The sequence below is a fragment of the Excalfactoria chinensis genome, chromosome 6 (genome assembly GCF_039878825.1).
Source record: "Excalfactoria chinensis isolate bCotChi1 chromosome 6, bCotChi1.hap2, whole genome shotgun sequence".
Lineage (NCBI taxonomy): Eukaryota > Metazoa > Chordata > Aves > Galliformes > Phasianidae > Excalfactoria > Excalfactoria chinensis.
Window position 1 is genome coordinate 16,329,615 of NC_092830.1, and position 25,255 is coordinate 16,354,869.

The window sequence follows — 25,255 nt, forward strand, 5'->3', positions numbered from 1 at the left end:
CATACATCCGCTGCCTTATTCAACTGCAGCAGGACTGCTACCAAACTACTCACCACCCCTATCCTCCAGCAACAGAGATTTGCAGTCAGCTTTGAGGGTGGGCTCTGCAGTTTCCTAGGACAGCTCCACCATGGATTAACTATGCTACAGAGCCCAACAACAAACAGTAGAAAGACATAAGGAGACAAGAAACAAATAGTCAAGCTACTAAATCCTCAAAAAATTATTGCCAGCCCTCAGAAGAGCCAAGGGAAAGTCAGGGACTTTTTTTTCAGAATCCTATCTCTTTAGTAACTTGTTAAATTTCTTCACAGTTGTGATTAAGTCACAGGCATCAGAAGAATGGAGAAATTTTTCCATGATATTTGCTGTAGAAACACGTTAAACCTATTAGTTTTCTCCTTGCAAGAAACAGACAGATTTATCATACTGGGAACAAGATTTACTTCCAGATCATGACAGGGGCCCATAAACATCAGACTGACTGTACCTCAGGGTAATACGGTGGTCACTAACCATTGTTCATCCAACATTTTTTCTGTTCCAAAGCTCAGAGTGTTTTGAAAACAATTTGCAAAGCACACACTATAGATAGAAATTAAAAGATACTGAATTTTTCCATTAGCAATGCAAACTAAATCATATAAAGGACCACATTTGAAGCCACTAGCACAAAGGAAACACAGTAAATTAGATGTTAACATTTCAGATGCTAAACCACATATTACTCAAAAATTTGCATCTATAGCAGTATGTCATTAGGAAGAATGGAAGGCTAGGACAACTTATATGTTTGTGTATACACAATAGGATTCTTTAGCTAAATGGCATCTCTCCAGGCTTTAATGTAATTATCAAAAGTATACTATATAAATAAGAAATAAATAGATAAGTGCAAGATTCTGAATAGAATTTTCTTATATATGTAATATCACACAAGTAATGAATCACAGAGATTCTATTTTACTCAGTATGCATGAAAAAGGTGGTCTACATATTTAAATTATAAAGCAAAATATATTTTAGTCATTTGTTATAATTAACAAAATCCTTGATCATTATGTTGTTATTTGTTTACTATATCTTTCCCAGGCAAGGAGCCTTGCTATGCAGTAGCTATCCTTGTGTTCTAGAGAATTTTAGCCAATGTAAACTTTTACTAGCAGGAATTTCTGTTGCAGAACAATGCCCTGTTCTTACGTACATTCATAAAGTCAAAACTGATAGTAAAAGATGGAGCTGAGCACTCCCCAAACAGAACACACGCTGTTGTGTCTTCATTGTTGTTACACTGAAACTCAATCATAATCATACCCTTTCAGACAGACTTTTAAAAGAAAAAAAGGTGAAAACACTTTGAAAGAGAGGAGGGAAGTAGAACGCCTTCCAGGTCATCAATTTCAATTCCAGGACAATAAGGCTCAATCTTAGAGCTGCACAGAGACAGAACAAAACATTTAAAAATCTATAAACCAGTGATTTAACAAACCACTAACTAAAAGGAGGCATCTGATTATATAAAATTGCCAAGCAGATGCCAAGAATGCTATTATGGTTTTCAATCATTTACTGCTTGCACTCTTCTCTGAAAGCCATTCCTTTTTTTTTTTTTTTTTTTTAAATATTTTCCTAGAAGCTTCAAAGTCTAGCCAACATGGAGCCTGGGAAAAAAAATGTAAGGAAGGGAAGAAGGAGCACAGGGGAAGGGGAAAAAAGCCATCCAACACCCAAACTTCATTCTCTTTCCAGTGTTTTCCATTTTTATAGTTCAAGACACCAAATATTTTAGCAACTTAACAAGCCAGCACCTAAGTGAAAAAGAATTGGTTCAAGAAGGCAGGAATCAATCCAACTTCATTTGTCAATGAAGTTTAAAAGGGGAAGGCAGGGAATTGAAAGTAAGAAGCTCACAATCCCTTTAAGGATTTGACTATTGAACTTATTAATATCACTTAAAATTCACCAGTCACTCATTTATAAAAATGTTAGCAGAACATGGAAGAGAATATGGGGTTTAAATAAAATTAGCTTTTAGTGAAACATCAATCCATAATCACCTATAATTGTTTCAGCTATTATGCTCAGGTTTTTAGACATGGCTAAGTTGCAATAGAGATGACAGCTTGTGAAACAAATTATGAGTATAAAATATACATGAAAGCAAGAGTTCAAGCATGTATGATTGCATAATTCACTGCATTTATCTGCATCTTGTGTCACATAGTGTATCGTATATTGTGTCTTGAATAATGACATACATATTACGACATTATAAAACTCCTTAATTATATACTGCTGTACTTTATATATGCAGTATATTAATAGGAATACACATAGCAAGCAACAATCACTGCAAAGAAACAAACCCTTCACACTGTGCTACAAAACACTCAAAACAAGTATCCAGATAACCCTTTTGAACTCAAGAGAAAATACTGAGGTTCAGTCATGTTCAATGTAGAAGCAAGGAGCAGAGGTTTTCACTTTCTATACTCCATCAAACCTTGTAACATACTGTCTTTCACCAGATACTTGCCATTCTGTGCCATGCACTAGTATCTTATTTCTGTAATTATACTACATTTGCATTTCAAGAACTCCCCAGCAGGGCAGTGGTAGCATAGTTTTCTTGCACTATTTTTATTCAAAAATAGTGCTTACATTACCTGATTTCATGAAACTGTATTATAAACAATCTGCTATTTGTGGTGGAACCTCGTATGTTACAGCTCATGGAGAAGTAGCTGTCTGCAGTCATACTCTAATTCTCATGGGAAAAATAAGTTCTTCATGGACAGTTCTTTCGTAAGTGATCATTTGAGCTTCATTTTCTAAAGGCATTGACCAAAATCCTACATGAAATCAGCTATTCAGCCCAGTGTGCATAAAACAATATCAGATGATGTTGCACATCTTTTAGAAAACTTACAGCACATTCATCCTAACAGTTTCTCCAGACAGACATTCAGGCTTCAATGAATGTACATCACCCTACATCAACTACTTTCAGAATAAGGGCATATGTTACTGTCGGTTTAATTTTGACTCATTTCAAATTCTACCTATAGCAGCCATTCACACTTTGTATTGGCTGTTAAATAGCAGGAAACAAATAGAACTGGATGTAATGCATCAACAGGCATTCATAAACATTGTACCTTTTCTTTCCAAAGACTAGAGAAGAGAAATATCCTACCTTCAGTTCTGCTTCTTTATGCAAAGGATGGAACATCATCAATTAAAGAGAGCAAACAGAAGACCTGACAAAATGATTTCTTACTTGTATCATGCAAATTCAAGTCAGCATTTCTTACAAGTCACTAAGCTAACTGTGGAAACAACTGAAACAACTGTTACAGAAGTATTACTGTCTATAAGGCCATAATATATCTGTTATACATTAAGAGATTTAGTTCAAAATGGCAAGACTCGATTTTCATAGGTCCTCTCCAAATTAGGTCTTCTACATTCTGCTCAAATCTCAGAAACCCAGCACAGAAAAAAATTTTCTTTATGTTCCAAGATGCTTTAAAGCAGTGCATGAATTACATGAAGGTAAGACAGATAAGAAGAAGAAAAATATCTCAAGTTGTGCTTACAGACAAATAGGAAGAAAGTTCAGTTATTCCTAAGGGGTTCACAAAATCACACAAGAGCATTTTACATTTCCAAGGATAACCTTCACACCCATAAGTCCATCTGTATAAAGTGTGCAGGTTAGAAGAAGCAGCAATGCATAGAGCACACAGGCTGCATACTGCTGTGGATCCACGATGATGCTATTCAATGTGCTCAACTGCATATGTGCGCTATTATTTAATGCTTGCTTGTTCTTTGAATTCTGCTCCTATGGTCTATTGCTGAGTAATGCTGATCTTCCTGGTGTGAGTTCCATTGCAAATAACCTGTTCTCCTGTTGCTTAATGTAAAGCCAACAAAAATGCCAGCACTTGATTTCCCACTGTTCTCAGCTGCTGATTTGTGGAACAATACGAGTAAAACAGCTCACCTCCCAATGGATAAGCACACCACTTTCCAGATTATTATCAGACTTTATGAACCCACTGAAGTAAAGGGAGATTGTGAGGGAGGGGGAGTGAGGGACAAGAAAGATAATGAATGATATATATTTCGAAGTTTTATGTTTTCTAAGAGCAGAACATAGCATATTGTTTTGAGCTGACCCACTATATGAAAAGGCATTATATTTCATCCAGTCATCCTGCTACCTGCTCAGATGTGTTTTATTAAAGTTTATCTTACAATTAATATCTTTTTTTAATTAAAAAAAAAAAAATCAATCAGCTCCCATGGTATCTGTTCAAATGGCTAGTCTCTTTATCTGAATGATAGATAAGGTAAGGATGGATCTCTGTAGTCACTGCACACAAACCAAGTTTACCACAGTCAGGGCAGTTCATTTGTTTATATCTGCAAACAGGATGCTTTTACCTTTAAGTAGTGGCATTTCCACAGCATTTATAAAGAACACCACTTCCATAGCCAATTTTCCCACCAGGGGTTGAACAACAGATACACCACTCTGCATCTTCAGGCATTAAAGATGCTAGAGGTCTTGCTCTGCCACTTTCTGCAGTGCTCCTGGTGAGCAATTGAAGTATTTAAAAGACAATAATGACAGCTGTAAAGTACAGCAAGTGAAACGTTGGGTCAGCTTTAGCAGGTCCACAAGAATATGACTGGCTTACAACTGCTAGTAAAATTTATTATTCTGAAACGTACAAATAGCTTCACCACTTAACTTAATATCTGTAAGTTACTTTGCTTTATAGTACAAATACATAACAGATTTGAGCAAGGTCTTTGAAAGAGACCAAAGCTACTGAGGATCATTCTTTAATAGTTTGAAAAAGTACTGCATATTACACTTTAATCCTACTCCAAGTCCCCAGCTGAATGCTAGACCAAATTTATCTTGAAATAATATCAGATTACTTTATAACAGTATAAATGCATTTAGATTTCATAGGAAAAAGGACAATTTACTTTTTTGCTGTTACAAAAACAGAAACAGGAAATCCAAGAGACAGATTTGATTACAACTGGTAAATGCAAAGAAAGGATCTCTGACTGTTACAAAAATGCCTCTATAGGCTTATAATAATTCTGAATTAACAGCAGAAAACATTTATACCATTATGAACTCACAAAAGCACTAGTATATTAAAATGCACTGATATGAATCTGAGTTTTGTTGCTCACACAAGATACAAAGTTTCTTTGCTTAAAAAAAGTGTGCAAACAAGGAGCATAATCTTAAATATGCAAAAATTAAAGTTGCCATTGGATTTTTCTTTTTTTTTTTTTAAACAGCTTACCCCTATTATTTAAAAATCCCGCACTATCATTACACAACTTCCATAAACACTACTCCTAAGGAATAAAAAAATCTAAACAGAAGAATGTATGGTAATGGAGGAAGGAAACTTCAATTTCCTTCAAAAGCATAGGAAATGATCAAGAAAAACCTGGATACTTGTGTACTCAAAGAATCTGAAGATATGTGATTAGGAAGTTATTACTGTACTGTATAGATATGGAGTAACTGCATACGGTATTTACATTCTGGCAAAAAAAAAAAGTCCTTAGTTTTTGTTGTTTTTTTTTTTAAAAAAAACAAAACAAAACAAAAAAACACTACACCCAAGGCAAGCTTGGAAGCGGCCAGCATCTCTTAGGTTTATTAGATTTATCTGAAATAATTGAGGATGTCTCTTCCCATCTTTCCCCATTCTTCTTTCCATACCCACAGGATCACAAATACCCAGAGGAAAAAAAAAAAAAAAAAAAAAAAAAGCACCATCACAGCAGGGATATGAAAAGGGAGGGAATTCAGAATTGTATAGATTCACCTGTCAGGCAGCAAAACTGTGAAATACCATGCAGTCTTTTATTTCCTGAGTATATTCTTGACCTGAAGTGCAAGGCAGTTTTTGCAACATCAAATGCAGTGTCACAGGTACCTGAGGTCCTAGAATTAATTTGTTGCAAATGTTATATGGCTGCCTTCAGTCAGTGACACTGCACGCTACAGCATCTCTTGGCCATACTAAAACCGCAGTAGACCTCAGTAGGAATATGCTTCTTGTGTCTAAGTTTCCTTTCCTTCCATTCACGTGTGGCCTGTACTCTGGATTGTGCATGTCCCATCAACTTGTGAACATCAAAAAATTGGCAAAAGGAATTTCAACTCTGACATTTGCTGGAAAGATAAATTTGTAAGTAGTTTCCCATTTGAATTAGAAAACATCTCATTATCCTTTGTCCTTCTGTATGCTCTTTCCTCCACTAACCTATGAAATGTGGAAAAATACTGTGAAAATTTTATCACCACTTGAATTATAGACACCAGTAGGATCCCATACCTATGTCTTTATATTAAAAAAATATATTCAGAATAGCCCATTGTCACAGAGTTGTCTAGGTTGGTCTATGTCTGTGACAGGGTGGGCAGTAGGTCCATGGGCCCCACAGCCCCCAACAGATGGGAAGAGGAAAAAGGGAAAGAGGTAGAGAGATGGGAGCTGGGCTCAAGGAAACAAACAGAAGCAGCAACGATCTAAGGAGGAAGACTTCTTTTACTATGATATTGGAATACAAAATAACACAATATAATGCAATCTAATTGAAATTGAGGCTAATAAATCAAGTAAAATGAGAGAGAGGTTTCTGAAGACTGAGAAGCCTACTTTGAGAAACTAAATGTGCCACAGCTTGGAAGCACACCCACACCAACTGCCAGGCAGTGAGAGGGAGCGAGAGCATCACTTCTGTGATGTACTTCCCTCTCTGACCATGAGGTCCTCTGGGATGCGTAGTTCTTCTCTGTGCTCCACATGATGTTATGATGTGGAATACCAATAGCAAAAATTACAAAACCATGACACTTGTGTAGTTCTACTTCTTTCCTTTAGCTGTCACTTTTTCTGTTTTTCAGCATTTCTACATACTTCAATTAATTTATTCCACCAATCACAGTAGAAGCCTAGATGACTAAAAAGTGAAGCTTACTCATTTCCACATACTTCTTGGGGCAGGGGTTTTATAGAAGCTACAACAGCAAACCAGTAAATACATAAAACCCTCAGACTTAGGATTACAGTCATTTTTATAAAAGAAACACACTGCCAGTAAGTAAGATAGCTAAATGGAGCTTCAAAATGATATCCATAAACACATGTGCAAAGTGGTATTCAGAAATTCAAAACAGGGCTGAGAAGCAAGGCAGATACCATGCACCAGCTCGAGCTGCTTGTTAGTTTGTATTTGCAGTGCACAGCATAATATGACAGGGTCTGCATTATCTGCAACTGACAATCTGGACTTCATGTGGACATCTGCAACCACATATCCCCTTTGCTATTTCTGATAACAAAAAATTTCGTATCATGAAACATTATTTTAACTCCACTTTTTAACAGTCCACTAAAGGTTTGCAATTATGTTTCTAAAGATAAACAGTGCTAAACTTTGAGGACAGGAACATCTAGAAGAGAACCGCAATTTTTTCCCCTATCACCTATTTTTCCATTTTTGGAGAGAAGATGGGAACAGTCATCTGCAGAAATCAAAACCAATATCAACTATTACAGGTTGGTCAGAAACTGCTCAAAAAGCACAGAGGAAGTTACCTTGGGCAAATTACCCTATATATCTTGCAGATCCTAAGGCTACATCTGGAGACAGCCAAAGCTTGTACAGAGAGATTAGTGGGAGTTTCTGATGGATTTAGAGAGATCACAGAAGATGGAAGGCCAGGATAACTTGGCTGGAAATGAAACCTCTGATATTCATCTTGGAATTGCTCAGTATTTTCTCTCTGACCTGACAAACTGAATGACAAGCTCTGCAGCCAAGTGAGATGCACCCTGCAGATTTCTATAGCCTTCACAAGGAGCACACCTGCACTCACACAGCTGAAAGCTCAGGGTTTAAGGACATACAACCAATGTTTCAAATATAAGAGAAGAAAGCACCTCCCACTTTAAAAGATAAACATTTCCAGAAATCAAGAGGTGAACAACATAGCTTCCCAAGGGAGATTCAAGGATTAATTCTCTCAGAATTCCAATAATATGCAGAATGCTGCCAATCTCCAAGCATTCACAGAAAATTCCAGATAGCTATGAGAAAGGGTGATAATGAAAAAATATAGCTATTTCATTGATACTGTGTATCAAAATTTCAGTTTTAAATATCCCAGGAAAAAAAAAAAAAAAAAAAAAAAAAAAAAAAAAAAAAAACCACGTACCTGAAAGGAGTCTAAGAATTACAAGAATAAAATAAAATAAAATAAAGAAACAGCACCTGATTTTGAGGTTTCCTTGAAATCTGCTACGTGGTATAACACGTATGAGGCATGCATTTCCCAAAATGCTTTTCTCAAATCTTGAAGTCTTACCTGAAAGGCTATATACCTGCTGGGAAAAACTTAGATCCATACAAACACTACTTTTAGCATCACCAGAGTAAACGTGAAGAGCCTACAAGACTCAGAAGTGCTAGTATTTCACAATGAGGTGCTCATTCAGAGCTGTCATTGGCCACAACTAGTTTTCACACAGCTGGCTCTCATAGCTTTTCCTTCTAAAGGGGCTGCTCCAGGACCCTCATCTTTGCAGCCCTCTGCTGGACTTTCCCTGTAAGTTTACTGTTTGCAATACCATACAAAACTTATCCAGAGCCTACCCAAAGCTGCACTGATGAAACCATGAACTTTGACAGAGGATACCAACATAATGTATATTAGATACAAGTTTGAGACACTGAGCATCTGCATTCCCTGCTACACAATTGTGTTATAACAAGTATACACCTAATTTATATGTAAAATAAGTCATAACAAAAACATGGTAAATTACTATCCCCACCAGATGCTTCCCTTCAGGGTATATGAACAGTTATAGAACTTCCTCCACTGAGATATACTACTTAAATCTTGTCCATGTTACTATTTATCCTTGGATTTTCTTTGTTAACTAAACTTTGTGAGATTATGTTTCATTTCAGACTAATTAGCCTAGAGCTCATGGAAATACATTTGTTTCAGTATACTCTCAAATTACTCTAAAATCATACAATTATATACAGATATTTTAAAATGATATGGAAAGACAAGTGGTTATACTCATTACAATGAACCCATACTAATGTAGACAAGTTGAGATACTATGTAATTGTACATTTACTCATAAATAATTTTGCTCAGCTTACAGTTTAATCCCTGTTTTATTTCTCACCTATGGCTCTCCTGTTCAGAGTCCATAATTGGCCAGCATTTACAATATTAAAAGCTACAGTGATCAAGAGGTTTCAAATACTGAATGAAAAACAGCATTACCGTAAATCTACTTTGCAATTTAAATTTAGCAGAAGTTACAAGACCACACACTCGTTCCTTTCCTCTGCTTTTTGAGAAATTGCTTGCTTATATTACAATAATGGGCATTCACTTCATACTTGTGATCACAGTTACAAGACACAGACACCACAAAGTGTTAAGTACAAATGCACACATAACTTTTAATTCACTTTGAAGGGATAACAGTTCAATCTTTCTCAACTTTTACTGTGTTTCCTGTGCCAAGCAACATTTCTGAGCTGAGAGAGATTTTCCAAATGGAAGAAAAAAAAAAATCCCTTGCATGCCTGAAACAGTACGTAGCCTAGGGACAAGTAAGGGGAAAAGAAATCAGCTACAATTTAGAACAGGTTTTATATATCAGAGTATAAAAGAAAGATACAAGGTCTGAGACTTACTACTCTGATCCACTTTGTGCATCCAAAATCTATTTAAAACACTACTTGATATACTTTCCCCTCTGCCCTTCTGCTCTCAGCCTAATTCTGGCTCATTTCCAACAGCAACTTGTGGTGTGCTGCATGCTGTGCTGGCCTCCCCAGCTACACAGCCCTGCCTGCCATCAGCTGCTCCTGCAGCACTTTCTCTTCTGATTCTCAGAAAATACGCCTGGTCACTGCACTGGGCCAGCAAAACCAAATACCTTTTGACACAAACTAATACCTTCCTTTATTTGGGGAAAATATTGTTAAACATCATGTTCTACAAACAAAGCTTTGCTTTCCAATGAAGCGGTATGGGTTGCAGCAAGTTTGGAGGTGGAAGGCAAGATGTGAGCTCAGGGAACCTGACTGGAAGAGATGCTACATATACAGAGTACAAGTATACGAGAAAGAATCACTTCTATGGTGCTTGCAACAACAGCCCCACATGATCCCATCTCACACTGTTAACATTGAGCCTGGGAGAAAGACTCGTGCTGGACTACATTTCCATCACTTGCTTGCTTAGCTGTTGATTTATTTATGTGTGTGCCTTTCTGGAGATTGCTAGCATCTAAAAGGATTATAATTATGATGCAGAATATCACACACTTCATATAAACAATGTACATATGTAGCTTTATTTATCTTCACCCCTCTGTTGAACATGTCTAATTAGTTACACCAGGCACTGCACTACAACAGGAATTTCCTATGCAGTTTCCTATGTAGTTTCATTTGCTAAATACCTTTGTGACAGTTTCTTGGCAAGAATTGCAGCAGAGAGGTTAACATATGTTAAGAATACATACAGTAGGCATTCCTAGTTAGAATACAAGTAAATTGGAAACATCATAGCAGTAACATTTCCTGCACTTGCAAGCCAAGCAAGTTCCCTTCAGGAGTTTGAGTCAGTTATCAGTGACTCTACCACAGTGGCAGGGGTCTGTCCACAGGCTGATACTCAGGAACTTGGCTCATCAGAGGTTTTAATTCATAACCTAACACTTCAACCTCTTATCCTGGAGTCACTGTGAAGTAAAGCTACAGATGTTAAAAAGCAAAAAATAAGATCAGAGTACAGGACCAAACATAAAAGACCTTTCTAATGTAATATCAATCCTTTCTGAGATTTGCAGAAACTATCCAGATTTTCAGTTCAAAATAAATAAAAGTATGTGCAGATGTGCTTAAAAAATTACTCCCATCTAGCATCAAGAACAAGATCCAAAATTTTTCTTCTGCTTTTGCTATGGTCCATGTTCTCAGTCCACATGAAAAAATGCTCAAGCTGCTTCCTGGAGCAGCAGTATAGAAGTATTGGGAAGAAAAAAGGATTCTAAACAGAAAGTCTGGAAGCTTTTGTGTTCAGAAGCTTCCCAGTTCCCAGAAGATACTGGGTGGTGAAGAAAGTGCAGAGGGAGCACTAAGACTCATCACACTCTTCAAAACCATCAACGCTTTCTTCTTACCTTAAACCACTCATAACTTTTGCCAGTCTCATAAAGACAGTTATGGACATACCATTTGTTACCAGCATTGTGCCAGCTACCTTAATTCTGCCAATCACTATGACTCCTTCCTTACCTGTATCCCAAATCCCAGCTAACTCCTAGCCAATGTAAGTAGTTTCTCAGCCAATGCTTTCCCTCTCCATCTATACCACCTACAGCAAAAAAGTGAATTTTAGCACTGTAGGGATTATGAGCCTTTACCCGGGGGAGGGGGCCAGGACCTGTCTCTTCAAACAAGACTCTGCACAGGAAATCCAACATATTTCTGACAGAAGATGTCAACTGCTAGCTTACATAAGTCAAGGTGAAAATATAAATTAGAGATAATATACATTTAAAAGTCTGCTGGTCTGTGTGTTTTTAATCCCTGGGATTAATGATCTGTGACCTGTGTTAAATACTAAGTGCCACAGAGTATTATTAATAAACTGAATTTATTAGTATTAAGAAACCAATAATAATAATAGTACCAGCATAGCAGACAGATCCTGATGAAAACTTTATAAGAACAAAAGTAAATTTAAGGAAGAATTTGAAGAAGATGATGAAAAAAGCTGTACACTTACACTGCCCAGATGCACAGGTTTCCAGGACCAGTCAAACACAGATACATAAGAAAAGCCATTTGCTCTATCTCTGGGTTTACATAAAGTTAAGATATAATTGCTTACTAACACACCTACTAACACCAATGGCCACACAAAACTTTTAAGGCTAAGTTGGAAGTTGAAACTGCTAATATATACATATTTTACAAAACATACACAACGTTTCACAAAATAAAACATACAGACCACTTAAAAAAAAATTATATAAATCACTGTTCTTCAAGCTTGACTGATTTATTCTAAACTTCATGTTGAAAACAGGTCAGTTTGATTTCTTGTCATTATCCACGGAGGGAAGAAAACAATCTACTTCAAGAAAATTCTGAGTCAGGCTTGCATTTTCCTGTATCTTTCACAAAAAAGTAGCATCCTTCGCAAAAACATCAGGAAAATACACAATACACAACTTCCCTTGAAGTTTTCCAAAAGCTTCTGTTCCGTGATGGCACAACACTAGCATTCTGCATAGAAATCAGCTACTTTCACAGACTTTTAACACAACTCAATATTAACTTCTTACTCCACGAAAAAAAAACAATCCCTGACCAGGTTTCTCAAAAAATCCCATCTAGTCAGCCTTTCCTGTTAAATCAATGTTTGTGGCTGTAGACATACAGATATCCTATGCTAGCATAAACTTGCACTCATTGTTATCAAGAACACTATCATTCACCCTGTTACTCATCCACCATCCTCAAGCTGCTGCAAGCATTTGTACAGCCAATCTGTGAGCCTGAGCTGAATTAAAGCTACGTGCGCTTTTGGAAAGAGAAAAGAGATTGTTTGCAAGATTGTCATCACTCCCTGCATGGCTTCACAACAAAATGTTTAAATACAAACTAGGCGCTGGAAGGAAGTGTAAGATGGTTGTGAATAAAAGAATGAGGGAGAGAAGCAGATTCTGTCTAACAATATGTTTAGTCAAATTTTAGTTTTTGTGGACCTGAATTGCATAGCAGGGGTTGCTTAAGCCTGAGCACCAGCAAACAATCACCAGAAATACACTGTTACTTCAGCAGAGGTACTTGACCTAGCTAACTGAAGGCTACCTTAGTTACAACTGCAGATAACATAATTTTTTGTGCTCTTGAGCATTAGTGTTACATACCGGGTCAAAAATGAATAACCTCCAAATTTCTCCATTTCTTCATTTGTTCAGTTTTGCTGAACTTCTTATCCTCATTGGTGAGTTGCATTCCACCCATTCTTATCAATGATTCCCAGTATTTCCCTCCAATTCTCCAGCAGAATTCGTTACTTCAGTTTTGGTCTTCTTTCTAGACTCTAACCTTGTTATTGTTATTCTTTCCTGAGTGTCTACTCATTTGTTTCACCATCCAAATCCTTCTGTATTTATTTTTACCTTCCTTGAAATTCTCAGATTTTCTTGTTTATCCCTTTTTACTCTTTTGTTCCTCTCTTCCAGCTGCTCCCTACAGATCCTTGTGCTTTTTTCCCTACACCAGTGAACACACAAAGTTTGTAAACAGAGCATTCCAAGGTATTTTCTTGGAAGCATTATATGATCTATTATCCATACTGAGACCTGATACCAAAAAATGAATATTTCTACCAAACTGAACTAAACACACTTGCCAATAAACTGAATTGTAACACTACGGAAAGCACAGCAGTAACAGCAGGGTAGCAAGGTCAGAAGCTACAGCAAGTGAAGATTTACTCAAATGTAACAGCCATGGATATAAAAATAAAGGAAAGAATCTGCTTACCTTCAGAAGGCCTCAGATACACAGGGATCCCCAGCAAGATACTCTTGACTCCACTGACAACCCTCAAATGAGGGCTGGAAAGTGGCTCCACCCCTTCTGTTTACTCAGGTGCATTGCTTACATCTGAGCTCCCCAGCCTTCCTACCAGGTGCTCAATCACTATTTCAAGCTGTGACTTAACATTTTCACTACATCAGTCTTAGATCTGGTTCACTCTTTGATCAGAAGTAGTAATATCAGTTCAGTAAACTCTCCTTTAGAGACATCTGATAGGCACTATATTTCTTTTTACTTCAGTAGTGACGGGATTCAAAATATTTCACTACAAACAGAAGAACAATATCTTGATTTCAAATCATTTAATGATCTATTCACTAATAATAGTTTTCCTGTGATAATAAATGATATACCTAATTAATTCTACTAACTTATGTTACAGTAAAATGTGCAAAAACATCATTAAATATTTTTTTAGAATGTTAATTAATAAACATAACAAGGGTATTTTTGTACTTCAAAGTGTGTTAAGCAGACTAACCATGCACAAGAAACACCACAGCAGTATTCAGCAAATACTATTAGCTTTCTAGCCTTCTACCCTATTCTGAAGCTGTGTTAGTAACAGGAGGGATCCATTAATAGAAATCAATGTAGTAACAGCCACCACAACACAAGAGTGAACAAAGCAAAAGAGCACTGCCATGTTCTTGTAACAGAACTGCCTCAGGACTTGTCCTGATATCACACCTGCATAAGTCATGGGCAGCATCACAGATGAGTATGGCTTCATGTATACCCAAGAGCTGCACAACTCTGTTATTGTTGCGCCCTCCTACCCACTGCATTATTACCCAACATGTGGCTCAGTACTGGGGCCACTTCTATTTAACATTTTTATTAATGATCTTGATGAGGGGGTTGAGTGCACCCTCAGTAAGTTTGCAGATTACACTAAGTTGGGAAGGAATGTTGATCTGTCTGAGGGGAGAAGGGCACTACAGAGGTACCTGGATAGGCTGGATGGATGGGCCAAGGTAAACTGTATGAGTTTCAATAGGGCCAAGTGTCAGGTCCTGCATTTTGGTCACAACATCCCCAGGCAACCCTACAAGCTTGGGGAGGAGTGACTGGAAAGCTGCCTGCTGGAAATGGACCTTAGTGTACTGATACACAGTTGTCTGAATATTAGCCAGCAGTGTGCCCAGGTGGCCAAGAAGGCCAATAGCATCTTGGCTTGTATCAGGAATGATGTGATGAGCAGAACTAGGGAAGTAATTCTGCCCCTGTACTCAGCATTAGTGAGGCCTCACCTCAAGTACTGTGTACAGTTTTGGGTACCTCAGCACAGAAAGGATGTGGAGGTGCTGGAGCAGGTCCAAAGAAGGGCAACGAAGCTTGTGAAAGGCTTGGACAGTATGCCCTATGAGAAGAGGCTGAGGGAACTGGGGTTGTTTAGTATGGTGAAAAGGAGACTGAGGGGAGACCTTATTGCTCTCTTCCAATATCTGAAAGGTACTTACAGCGAGAGCAAGGTTGGTCTCTCCTCACTGGTGACAGGTGTCAGGATGAGGGGAAATGGCCTCACGTTGCACCAGGGTAAGTTCAGGTTGGATATCAGGAAAAACTTCTTTACAGAAATGGTTGTTAAGCACTGGAATGGGCTCTCCAGGGAGAGTTGAGTCACCATCCCTGGATGTGTTTAAAAACCATTTGGATGTGGTGCTCAGGGACATGATTTAAAGGAGTGCTGTTAGTTAGAGTAGTATGGATGGGTTGTGGTTGGACTCGATGATCTTTAAGGTATTTTCCAACCTGAGAGATTCTATGATTCTAACACAGGAATGTTTGTTTTCATGCTGGTAAAATCCTTCATCCATAAATCCTTGCTTACTGGTCATTGCTAATTTGACTGAATTCTTCTGTTTTTGAAGTGACTTCATTTCTGTCTTGCTGTTAAATGAAAAACAAAGCGAAAAGAAGCCTGTTTAGGAAAGTTCTATTAAAAAAAAAATACAAAAAAAGGTAGCAAAGGATTAGTTTTGTGCATATTCTTCAATGTTGTATGCAAAAGGAGAGATACTTATTTGAATGAGAAAAGAAATTGTTATGAAAAATGTTTTTCACTTCCTCAGTAGGTATTGGTTCTTTACATATCACCAATAATTTCATGTTTACAGTCAGATGTGTGTAGTCAAGTCAGGAATGAGTGACCTTTACCTTGAAATTCTGTTCAGTCATTAAGCCTTTTTAACCTAGCAGATAATAAGGACATGCAGTTGACAATTAAATATTGAAATCTGGAAAGAGAAGAATTGTAGTTAATTTAAATTACATTGTTTTAACATCCAGTATTAGTAATGTTTGATAACCATCACTTTTCTGTGCAGAAAAAATAATAATAATAATAATCCACCAACAGGATTAAACTGTCTCTATCTTAGTCATATCTACAAAACTTATGATGAGTATCTTTCTTTAAATATGATTCTGCTTTGAGTGCTTAATTGCTTAATGCTTTTTTTTTTTTTTTTTTTTTTTTTTTTTTGGAAATGAACACAACTTCCTGTATTTAAATAAGATATTCTGTAAGATAGCCTTTAATTCTTTGACTAAGCCCTGTTTGATAGTAGAAGAGCAGTAAAACTTAAACACTGGATAGAAACTGTTGAGAAATAGTCTCTCTCCAATCTATTACTCTTTGCAGTTACTTATGTTCTTGGAGAACTGTGTTTGCTTACGTGTAAAACTCTCACGTCTCTCCATGACAGCCTATTAGAGATCAGTAGTGCGGCAAAAATCTCTTTTCTCAATAACAGTGTTTGATAAGGAGTCATGCTTTGTGCAAGTTGACGTGAACTGTGAGTGTTCTTTGCAACATGTTCAAATAAAAAGAACAACCTCGCTTCAGACATCCTAAAGGGCACAGAGCACAGAGAGGAAAGCAAGCAAAAGACAATCTTCAAGTGAAAACCAGTTAGCTGTAACAGTCTTGTTGATGGTTTGACAATTAGTTCTCATGTCAGCTGCTGGATATTCTTTCTGCCTGAGCTTCCTTGCAGGCCTGATTAACCTTCATTTGCTACTGTTCATCAGATACTTTAGGAAAGTTACTGGAAATATATTGGTAAATATTTAGTCTTAGGTATTTTATATCTGCACCTGTGTAGAAGTATAATGTGAGTTCCACTATTTGTGATACATATTTCAGCAGTGTTTTATTAACAGCAGTAGCTAGCAGTTCCTTCAGAAGTTTTGCATCCTATATTGTTAGCTTTGTAAGGAGCAAACAGATTTTGCCACTCATCAAATGACTCTCTTAATATGTTTTACAGCGTGATTGACAAAAGAAAGTGGGAAAGAAGCCGTATAAGCTCTTCTACTTGCTTGAAATTTTTCTAGGGAGTGAAAAAAGATCTGTGCTTTGATGTGTTGTGATGTAAGCTTGGGGGATTAGTGTCTGAGTTGCTGGGTTCACCATCTGGGAGAATAATTTAATTTATTTTCTTTTTTAAGAAAAGACTGCAAAAGACCTTGAGGTCAGTGCAGCCTGATGGAAGTGTTCACTGGGAGTCCAACTGATAAAAAATAAATAAATAAATAAATAAAATAAAATCTGGAATTCTAGTTTTATTTACAAGCTATTTCAAAACTAGTTTAAAGGAGTCCGTATCCTCAGTACATATGTATCTGCTGATAAAGTTAACAGTATTATCAATCTCCACAGCAAACTTTGTCCCAGTGAAGTATATATTCTTCTTTTTCAGACCTCAGCATGCAGGCTTGCAGGCAGTCAGAGGCTCTCTGTCTCTCCCACATCTTGCTTCTGAATTTGTTTAAAGTAATGAGACCAGTTGTCCTGTCTGAATGAATTGGCACTCAGGTTCAGCTATGTTCCTTCAGTTAGAGTTCAAAGAAAAGAAGTCATCAGTACTCATGAAGATTTCTGTTTCTAGTAATACATGAAAACTGGCTGCTATTTGGATTTGGTCACAATTCAGGATAAACCCACACACTGTGCTTGTAACTACTGCAGATCTCCCTGTGAAGTGCAGATATTTAACACAGGTAAATTGAAGAGATCTGTCTCTTTTAGCCCCAAAGCCCTTTCTCATGCAACTCCAAAGGACTGAATACCCTAATCATCAAACAAATTTGTATTATTTCAGAAATGGACTTTAACTCAGCAGATGCTATACGCATTAAGTGTTGAATCACTTCAACTAATTTGTTAGCTTTAGTAGTTACATTTTATATAGATTACTGTGGTACTTACCTACAAAGCTATGTGACTATTTATAATAATATATAATAATAACCTCCATGCTGAAATGTATACCAAGAGAAAAATGCAATAGTAATACCAACAAAGGAAAAGTCACATAAAAACTAAAAATTTCTTCCAAGTTATTCCATCATTCCTTCGAAAAATACATATTCCAGTTGTTTCTGGGTATCTACGGGGAAATCCCATGTGTGGTAACAAACTGGGAAGTAAGTGACGTACACTCACGACAGATAACAACAAAAGTTGGCTGTGGAATCATGTGATTAAGTTTATGGATGCAGATACTGTTTTATCGTTTTTTTTAAAGCCACTTCGGCAGCTGCTGTCTCTCCCACCCAGACTATTTGTTCACTCTTACTCATGAACCCTGAGTAGTCTACTGTGCCTGTTAAGCCAGTGATTTTATAGGCACCTTGTAAATATGATAGGTAGGATAATAGGAAACAAAAACAAACAAACAAACAAAAAACAGCTGGGTTGTTAATTTACCTCCCTCACTCACTCAGCTCTACCACAGCATGGCTGTACCACTGAACACTCAAAAAGAGACCCAATACTTCAGAAAACAGCAACAGGGAAGATTCACTCTTCAGAAAACAATCCTGTCTCCATGGGAAAAAAAAAAAAAAAAATGCACCTCAAAAGACTATCACTTGGAAGACATAACTGGCAGCACAACTGGTAGTAATTTTGAGCACCAGTCAGAGTCTCGTGGAGACCAGCAAACAATAAGAACTTTTACCAGTGGTAGTGGTTTGTACAATATGCTATCGATATGTTGGCCTGAAGGGAGAAATCAAGAACAGCGTGAAGTGTGTTCAGTTAGAAGTTTCTTCTAATCCTCAGAACTACATCCTCCAGTGACTGGAGTGGATTTGGCACAAATGGGACACTTGAAAGGAAGAATATTAGTAGAATACGGAGAACAATAAGAGAATGGAAAGTCTGATTAAACAATCTAAAAATAATAGGTAAAAATCAGAGCCAAAAGATTCATCTCCATGTAGTGCAAGAGGTTCTGCACAAATAAAGGGAACACAGGAAATAATCTCTAACAAGGCACTGCAATAGTGAGATAATTCTATAGTTATCCCCCAGGAGTGTTTTCTCAGTGCCTATGTTTTTTGAGTCAATATTGATTATAAAAAAAAAATATTGATTATTAAAAAAAAAAAAAAAAAAAAAAAAAAAGAAAAAAAAAAATCAGCCAGTGGTCCTGGATAGCAGAAGTGAAATACAGAGCCAGGACTGCTGAGGATTTTAGCTTCACAGGATCATTTCAGACAAAGGAAAAAAAAAAAATGCACATGGGTTAGAAATGAAAACAAATCCATACGCTGCCTAAGGGAGGAGTGCTAAGCAAACACACTGCAATACATTAAGATATTTTCCTCTCCACTCAGCCTAAAATTCACCCAGTCAGGAAACACTGTTGTGTTGACAACCATGGTCTGAAAGACTCTTTTAAAAATGAAGGTTTTACACTGCCTACAAATATTAAAATCCTTTGCTTTAAAATTATTTTCTAAGACTTTCAATGTTTTACTGTTGGTGAAGGAGGAAACAATTTTTGCATCTCAGAGCTATGCACTTAATGCAGTCTCGAGTTTGCTGAGAAGAGAAACTTTTCCCTCAAATGGTTTCTGAAGCTTAGAAGCTCATACAGTACCAAATGCCAAAATGTTTAAATGCTGTTTCCAAGCAGCATAGATTTCACCATTTTCTTATAGACAAAGCATAGACCACAGATTACGTTTACAAACTTCAGTGTTCACTGGCATCAGTTCTGAAGGCAGAACCTGCCCTCTAGTATTCAGGAAACAAACAATTTATCCTGCTCCCGTAAGTTTCTCAGCCTTGAATTCCTTCAGGTGGTGATTTCTGACCCCATTTCACCACTCCAGCCTGTCTTCAGCCCCTGCTGAACCCCTCATCCCTTGCTGCAGTCCCTCCTAAGGAAGTCCTTTGGAGCCGCTCAGCTCTTGCACACACATACCGGTTATGTTCCAACGTTCAGTTTATTGAACACAGTAAAGGGTTTGGCTCCACCTCACCTTGGTTAACATTTGAAATACTGTGGTGTGCAACTGTGAACTCACTACAAAGGCTAAGCAAAAAGTATATTAACAGATGGAAGGGGTCACACGCTTTTTTTTTTTTTCTTTTTTCTTTTTCCTAACTGCTAATGAGGGGTATTATGTCTAGAGAACAGTAGGTTATTCCAGGGTACCTAGATGCAAAAATACATGCCTGACATATCTAAAGCATCACCCTTAGTCTTTCATTGAGGAATAGGTAATTTAAATTTCCTTGTACAAAACAAGCAGAAGAGAAGCAAAGTGTTAGGTCTCCTAAGATAGACAAGGCCACAATGTACTGAGGCAGCATAGCCAGTCTGAGCTCAGCACAGCTCTCTGCATTCATGCCAAATGACCTGCAGCCCCACCTCAAGGCTCAACAAATCCTTTCCCAAGGCTTTGTGTCGTGTATACATTGAAAGTTGATGCCTATCAAATAATGTTTTGAGACTGCATGTATTCATTCCTTATGACTTGAAGCCCACAGCCATTATCTGCTAATCAGTCAGCATGTTAGCTGCCCTGTGGTGTCATAAGAAATCAAATAAATATCTCAGTGTGGCATTTTCTGTACATACTGACCTCACATTTATTACGTCCTTACTGAGAGTGAATAAAAGCCTCTCCCGCTCAATTGGGAAACTAAAGTGGGCAGAGGAGCAGCAGAGGGTCTCCGGCAAATGCCTAGTGTTGTTTCCCTGCAGCCCCACAGCCATGCAGGCCTGCTCCACAACTAGAAGAAAGTCCTGACAGGTATGAAGGTACTTCCACTTGATGAAATAAGTCATGCTAGTTCATCCCTTTCATCCTTCTCCTGCCAAGAAGCTGTTGAAAACATGAGTTTCATGATTTTTCTCTTCTGGTACTTTGAATTTAAATGGAATTAGTTGTTTGTTGGTTTGTTTTTAACTGCAGGAAACAGGAAATATGCAGCCAAAACTGCATCCCACAACCAAGCAGTGAAATCACTTTCCCTGATCTTTCAACAGAGTTCCTTTTTTTTTTTTTTTTTTTTTTTTTTTTTTTTTTTGTAGCCCCCTACCAAACAATTAAATAATTTTTTACACTCAAAAACTATGCATGTATGGTTTCATAATGCACAAAAACTGGTTATGATCCATACCATCTTACAAGTTTCAGCATCCCAGAAAAGGCAACCACAATATCTCACTTTTACAAAATGAATTCTATAGCTTCTTTTCCTGAATTTCCCAGAAGATATGCATAATTTATCACATATACTCTACAGATTTTTCATTTACATAACAAAATCCTGTCATGTACTGTAATGCACTTTCAGTGTTGTTGGAACAAAATTTAGTTTTCTATTTAAAGATCAAGTCTAGGCAAAAGAGAAAGCACATTATAATGGCAACTTTCCATTCCAAAGATCTTCTTCAAGAGTAAACTGTGAAAAGTGTGAAAAGCTTACTTAATAGACAACAGCTCTATCATCATGCTTCACAGTTCTGAATTACCATTAACAGGTAATTACTATCTGAATCCCCTAATCAAGCACACCATTCTCCAAGTTCCGGCCACTCGCAAGTGCCAGAGCACAGAAAGGACAAACTTACCAGGGTGTTATTGGCATCTCACCTGCAAAGAAGGTGGAGGTGATAGTCCCAGCAGACAGAAAAGGAAATAAAAATTTAATTATATTTGTTGAACTAGTGGGAGACAAAAATAAAATTTCATTAAGGATTCAGACATGTACTCATTTTTTATGTTGATTTCCATAAATTAGTATTTAAAAACAACAACTGGATAATGATCCCCACATCCTCTCCCCAATACCCCCCTCTCTCCCCCCCCAAAAGAAGTGGAAGTCCCACAGAATTCTGATCCTTTGAGTGTGCTCTAACAAAGGAATAAGGCCCAAAACAGCAGGAAGAGGAAAGGTGCAATTAATGACCTCTCAGTGTTCTGCAAGTCTAGCATTTATATACCTTTTTTTTTTCTTTCATAGCAGCCAGCAACTGCTTTCCATTCCTGAGATGCAGAAGAGCTCTTCTTAGCATTTGGTAAACGCACGTTCTTTTGTCCTGTGGCAAGTTTAAAAAAAAAAAAAAAAAAAAAAAAAAAAAAAAAAAAAAAAAAAAAAAATTTAAAAAATGTCCAAAAGGTCATAGAAACTGGAACAGTACAAGCCAGTTTCTCTCAAGTTTCATTGCTTTGAACAAATGTACAGTAACAGATTTTATTTCAGAATGATTACATACTGGGTTTAAGAGGAAAGATCTTAATGTTCCTTTGCTGCAAAAGAAATTACCCTGTTTAAGATTGTCTGACTGCCTTAACAGAAGCATCAAATTCATGCCAAGTACATGAACAGATATGCACAGGCACTTTCCACAAATATATGCCACGGTAGAGAAATGGCAGAGCCAGAGTACTTCAGGATAATTCATCACGCTGCACAGAATTCAGCCTCCCACCCACCAAAATTATGACCTCTGGACCAGGATTTAGGGATTTTTCCTTCAAATAAACTTTCCAGGTGAAAAGTCTAACTTTCTAAAAACTTGGAGATTGTTTCTATGCCCAGGATTTCATGGCTATCCTTCCCAAATCATGTGTCTTTGTCTCTGTGCAGAAAAACAAAACCACTAAAATTGACAAGAATCAGAAAGTTTTGTATGTCTTGATTGCAAGCAATCCCTTTCTAATCTGGTCTTTTTTTCCCATCAGTATACAAAACAAATCCTTCACAGTACCACATTAGATGGAGTCCTTATAATATATCTAAATAAAATAAAACTATTTTGTGCAATACAGGTAAAAACTTTATTATGAGTTTCTCATAACAAAGTATTTGTTATAGATCAGTACCACAAAACTGTAGAATAATTCTTTCAAGCCCTCTATTGAATATAGCAATATATCTTCTAACGTATCTTTTCAGAATAAAAGGCATATATTTTCTGTTTGGAAAACTAAATTCTAAAATTAGTAACAATAACTAAATTAGTCTAGCAACTTGTTTCATTATTAACATCGATTTGACTATTTTGGACAGGAAATATTGATCAAAGACCTTTGCCACTCATAACTAATAATATCTAAAACCTTGACACTCGTACAATACAGTAAGTTTTACAAGATAACCTGCAGACATATACTGTATGTATAGATTAAATTATATTCATAGAATATGAAGAAATTTGATCCAATGAAAAAAATGCAAAGGCTACTCTGGACGAAGGGAAAATATACTGAACATATAGACTGGAAAAGGCCTGACTTGTATAAAAATGACCTTTGTAGACCTTATACGTAACTGCATAATGTGTTGGAGTCAGCCTCCACCTACCTAATTTCTGGGTATGTTTTGTTTTAGAAGCATTCAAAAAGTGAAATAAAAATATTTTCCTTCGGTTTCACTCCCAGCTGGTTGGCAATATATTAGCTTTATATATGCTGCTGCTTAGTTTTATTATTAGGGTAAGGCCAAGTGATTTTGTAGAGCTCTAATGTTTTTTACAATAACATAAAAGTGCAACAACAATGCACAAAGTGTTCTAATTGGTACTAATGTAATACTAAACTAATTCTAAACTACCAAACCAAAAGTAGAGGTCTTTCTTTGTAGCAATTTCAAATTTAAAATCTACTCAGACTTTTACTCTCTAAAATGATCTTCTAAGCAATGTTGAAACAAGGTGCTGACATCAGTCTACTCCACAAAGGAATTATTCAAAGGAGAAATGTATTAACAGAAGCAATCATGTCCAGACATTTCAGAATACTGTTAACTCTTGCCCAATCACTACCTTTATCAAAAGATGCTGAATAATTTCCAAGTGCATTTATAAGCAAGAAACTCTTGAGTACTGGGATACAGAAATTCAAAATTCCTTCACATAAGGAAAAGAGAAGAAATTTTTCCTATCTGTGCAGACAGGTGCTGACTTCAGTCCAAGCATTTCTGCCTGTGGAAAAAAAAAAAAAAAACAAAAAAACAGCAAGAATGTTTTTTCTGCTGCAAGAGAGTGAATCAAAAAATCAAAAGATACCCACATACTGCAGTGTGGAGGATGGAAGAGGAATTTGCCATTTATCTTAAACAGAGAAGGAAGAGGGAATCCAGATGGATGACAGGAAGGTGCTTTGGCAGTTGTACCTCCATTCAAGCTTGTTTAGCCTCTGAACCTGAGCTCCATTCTCCAGCCTCCAGCCATACAGTGTATGTCACAAGTTCAAAAGCTAGAGGTGAGCAAGCCTCCCTAGAATGTTATGAGCTGTGTACATAATTCACTTGCCTCAGGAGGCACATAGGTGGCAGGAGGAGAGAATCATAAGGAAATCACCTCTTTGAGCTCTGACTTCTCAACACAATTTACAACTTAAAGAATTCCAGTTATTCACCAGATTTAGCATACTGCAAAACTTTGGTTTTTGTGCTGCTGATTTTAACTGATAGATGTGATTTCTGAGCATTTTTATTGATCCCACTGCTTTGCCATAAGCCCTTACATAAAAACAGCAGCAGGAATCTGAACAGCTAAACCTTTAGTGTTGAGACATCAAGAACTCATGTCACAATAATACTTTTTCATGCACTTAAATGCACACCAGCACAGTAAATCTAAGAATATCAACAGCAGGAATCAATTTTCCATTCAATTTGCATACATACAAATAATGTGTAGATAAATCAGAAAGCTGAAAAGCCTGCTTTGTTCTTTCAACATTAATAACAATACATTCACATAAAGATCTGGAAGTAGAGATGTCAGTACCCATTAGAAGATATTCCTATAAATTTAGGTAATGGGAAAGGCTGTTTGCCACCATCTTTGAGTAAGGAACAAATCCTATGCTCTCTTCCCCCAGTTTTTGTTACTTACTCTTTCCCCTCCCTATACTCATCATTTCATGGCTGAGTCTTAAGTATGCTCTTTCTGTTTCTCCAACAAAATAGTCTCTCCCTCATTTCTAGAAATACATTTTTATCTTCTGAGGATTTTACTTATTGACTATTTTCTTTTTCAGCAATCCATCTTCTTTAATAGCATTTTTGATTGTCCGTATAACACTGTAACTAACTTTCAAGTACAATCTCTGAAAGAGACAACAGGAATCTCTGCCTGAATGGTACCACAGAAAAAAAATGTGCATTTTCACCACTTACCTTTCACTGAAACTTTCTTATGCATGTTTACAGTCACCATGCATACCATAATCTTATTGCTAATTCATTCAACTAATAGAAAAGAGTGGGCTGTATGACTAA